The sequence below is a fragment of the Trachurus japonicus genome, unplaced genomic scaffold (genome assembly GCF_045865225.1).
Source record: "Trachurus japonicus isolate A0001 unplaced genomic scaffold, Traja_1.0 AP030060.1".
NCBI classification, from domain to species: domain Eukaryota; kingdom Metazoa; phylum Chordata; class Actinopteri; order Carangiformes; family Carangidae; genus Trachurus; species Trachurus japonicus.
The window spans coordinates 8,539-12,089 of record NW_028220193.1 but is presented as its reverse complement, the minus strand read 5'-3'; the positions used below and the strand labels follow the sequence as shown (position 1 = coordinate 12,089).

The 3,551-nt window shown below is 44.4% G+C and overlaps 1 long non-coding RNA gene across 1 annotated transcript; it reads right to left on the bottom strand.

The window, feature by feature from the left end:
* Positions 1-815: 815 nt before the first annotated feature.
* On the bottom strand, positions 816-2,475 carry LOC146960731 (uncharacterized). Its single transcript, XR_015035378.1, has 4 exons — positions 2,273-2,475; positions 1,593-1,706; positions 1,246-1,453; positions 816-1,136 (listed from the first exon to the last, which is right to left on the bottom strand). It is a non-coding gene; the product is annotated as an uncharacterized LOC146960731 (long non-coding RNA).
* Between the last annotated feature and the right edge of the window lie 1,076 nt (positions 2,476-3,551).

Here is a 3,551-nt window from a genome sequence, read left to right as displayed (position 1 = left end):
AGTAGGAAAACGGCTAGAGTTTGGGCCTGCAGCTTTGCACGGGTTCAGCCGTTTAAACAGTCTCTTCACCTCTCCTTCTTTGATTTGATTTGATTTCTATAATGGAGAGAGGCGTGAGAGGTGTGGGGGAGGGTGGCACTTGGGTGTGGGGCTGTGTAGGTGATCCAGGTTTGGAGGAGCTGTTGCTGATCGATGGCTGGTGGTTGGAGGTGTGGGGGATATCAGGTCTGTCCCATTGTCTTTCAAAGCAGCAGTAGAACTCGTTCAGGCTGTTGGCCAGGCGTAGGTCATTGACAGAGGGACACATTGAAATTACTGTACTGGCAGTATGCTCACATTATTTGTGACAGAAGGAGCAAGCTCTTTAGTTGATTTTAATTGTGTAAAAAAATATTTGTTTGTTCTTGTTATTGCATGAAAAGTAAAACACTCTAAAAACGTTGGCTATTTCATGTGTATGTTCTAATTTTTATCACATTTTCATTCACGTATTCCTGAGGTGAGTCTATTATTATTACAGTAGGGTCTTGATAAAAGGGAAAAACATCCTTGAAGTGATTTAGGCACCCTGAGTGGTCAACAAACAGCATAATACCGAACAAGCGCTATACACAGTTTTCAAGTTTCCACTCTACTGGTCCACCTATTCAACACATGAAAACCACCACTAAGCTACCTGTTTGCAATGGTTATCATGCCAAACTGTTCACTAGAGATGTCTACCAAGTCAAAAAAACAAACTAGAAATTGCCCACCCGTTCGATTGCGGGAGGCCAATTTTGGGGTCTTGGCTCATGGACTATAAGCCTCCAGATCTGCTCCTTGTAGGATCTCCAGCCCCTTTCAAGATGCTGAGTATGGGCTCTAGTTTCGGGATCTACATACCACCTGCTGTGGTTGACAGTGTGATGGTTGTACCCTAGTGCAGAGAGTATGCGATACGCACGCCACTCATCACTGATAACTGTAGATCCAAGCCTCACATGATGAGCAATCAAGGGGACTAGATGTCTTCGAGATCTTCTCTCCACAAGACGTAGAATAGGCTTTCTTCGTCCGTGATGATGGCTCACAGCCAACATTCCAAAGACCCACTTTTTTCTTTTCCAACCCCCAGCCATTCTTCCTCTCCCATACTGATACAGAAACAAAACAACAAACAGACAAAAACAGATACATTCTATTACCAACAACTTGTTTGACTTTATTTGACACTTAATGAAAGTCACTATTGTTATAACATACCTTTCTTTTGTGCCGGAAAAGGCTCTCATCGATCACAACAAACTCCCTTCTTCCACCAATCTGCTGGCCTGTACGCCTTCTCATCCTTTCAACTGCTGTGACACAGACCTCCCTTAATTTTTTTGCCATTTTAGTGAGCGTTGTTGAACTGGCTGCAATAGTATCGTCCATCATGTCAATCTGTCTTAATCGAAGACCCTGACAAAATCTTAAAAGAAAAATGAAAAAAAGTTGTTAAAAAAGGTATTGACAAAACATGGTATGCATTATTTTGTATTTGAGTGTTCTCTCTGCAATTACAGAGGATACACCATGAGTTTATGTTATTATTGCTATTATTTGCCCACCTGTACATGAACTGCATCCAGTTACTGAAGGAGACCTTTGAATGACTGAAGATTGACTTGTGCCTCACAGATATTTGTTTTTCCTTTCCCATATGTGCTGCTTGGCGACAGGTCCTTTAAAAAGTACAGGAAAAGGATTTACTGGTACTCACTCACTGACTCACTGACACACACACACACACACACACACACACACACACACACACACACACACACACACACACACACATACACACACACACAGGTTTGGGTCATAATGGTACAGTAAAACAAAATGACATTTTTTAGGCTCTTGCTTCACAACAACAAAGTTGTCAGTTTGGCCCTTGATTAAATAGCCTTGCTGCAGCAAAAATTTAGACAATTAATATCCCATAGGACACACACAATGTAGGCTATTTGCCGTTTGTGCAGTAGTGTTTCTGTAAATTCAATTTGATTTATTGTAAAATATGTAAATATCAATGTTTGATCCTAAAGGATTTAGATTAGGCTGCATTTGTTAACCCATAGGCTATACATTACTTACAACTTTCCATTTAATTTGCATTGAGTAGCCTGAATACCGTAGGCCTAGGCTACATCTCAAAATAATCTGACTCCAAACCTGCCAGCATCAACATAAAAGACTAATCAACACGTAACTGCAAATTAGTTTAAATTTAGGAATCATATCTCACCAAGCATAGAGATCTCCGCTGTTCGTCCTCTTTTTCAGTTTCATGTCCTGATGGCATGTTCTGCATTTGACTTTTCTTTTTAGCAGTTTCCTCTTCTGAAGCCACTTTATCAGCTTTAATGCATTTCTTTTCGAGGTTTCGTCGTTAATAAGCTTCTTCAATCGGCTGAGTCCCCTGAGTCCGCTCATTGTTTTGTGGACGTTGAGCTTGTTGCCGCCATAGACTGTAAAAAGAATGGACGTAGCGTCCGTGACGTCACCCATTGGTTTGGGAGAGTCTGTTTTGTGCCGCTACTACGGGGGTTTGAGCCGCGCCATGTTGGATTCTACTTGCCATATTTGGAGCGGTGTGGCCGTTGGCCGGCCGAGAGCCCGCCCACTGGCCTCGTAGCAGCGGTCGCCGGACCTGTCACTCAACGGTTCTGCGCCCTAATTGGCCAGAACTTTAAACCTAATAACAGTAAAACGGTAGAGTTTAAAAAAAATTCACCCCCCTCAGAGTGTGTGCGGGGGTAGAAACTATCGGTTGAGACCAAAAAAATGAAATGTACCAGGCTGTAAATATGTTTTTTTAAGCTGTAAAATCGGCTATTTTAACATGGGGCTCAATTGGAGTTGCTCCCTTCTGGAGCCAGCCCCCAGCGACAGCCGAGGGGATTGCAGTTTTTGGAACGCGGAAGTGAGCTTCACTCCTCAGACCGACAACTGCCCCCTTGGGTTGCCGCTCTCAGTACGTGACGCACGTGACGTCGTCAACGTGATGACGGTGGGTGGCGGCAACCACGTGCGAGGAGCAGACGTTGCTGATCGATGGTGCAGCCAGGTGCATGTGCAGCAGCTTGGAGAGATGGAGACGGCCGCGCTCTGCCCTGGATCTACGAGGCCGACGGACGCGGGCCCAAAAGAAAGCCGGTGTGGAGATGAATACATCGGAGTCGGCGGCCGTCAGCGGCACTAGTCGTGAGTAGCATACATTTTGTTTGCTGGCACACCTGGAATAGCTAACGTTAGCTTGTTAGCCTTCAGGTTAGCCTTGTTAGCAATTGATGGCGTTAGCTCTAGCTCCCTGACGTTACTACCGCGAGATGTATAAATATGATAAACACACATATCAGGACAGTTGACTGTCTATATTCTATAACACTTTAGCGGTGCTCTTTTTTTGTGCACGTCCACTGTCTCCCGACCCACACAAACACATTTCAGGACCACTGACTCAGAGCAGCCTCCTTTCATATAGACGGCGGGCAACACCTGAGAGTAATATTCTCATCTTGTGC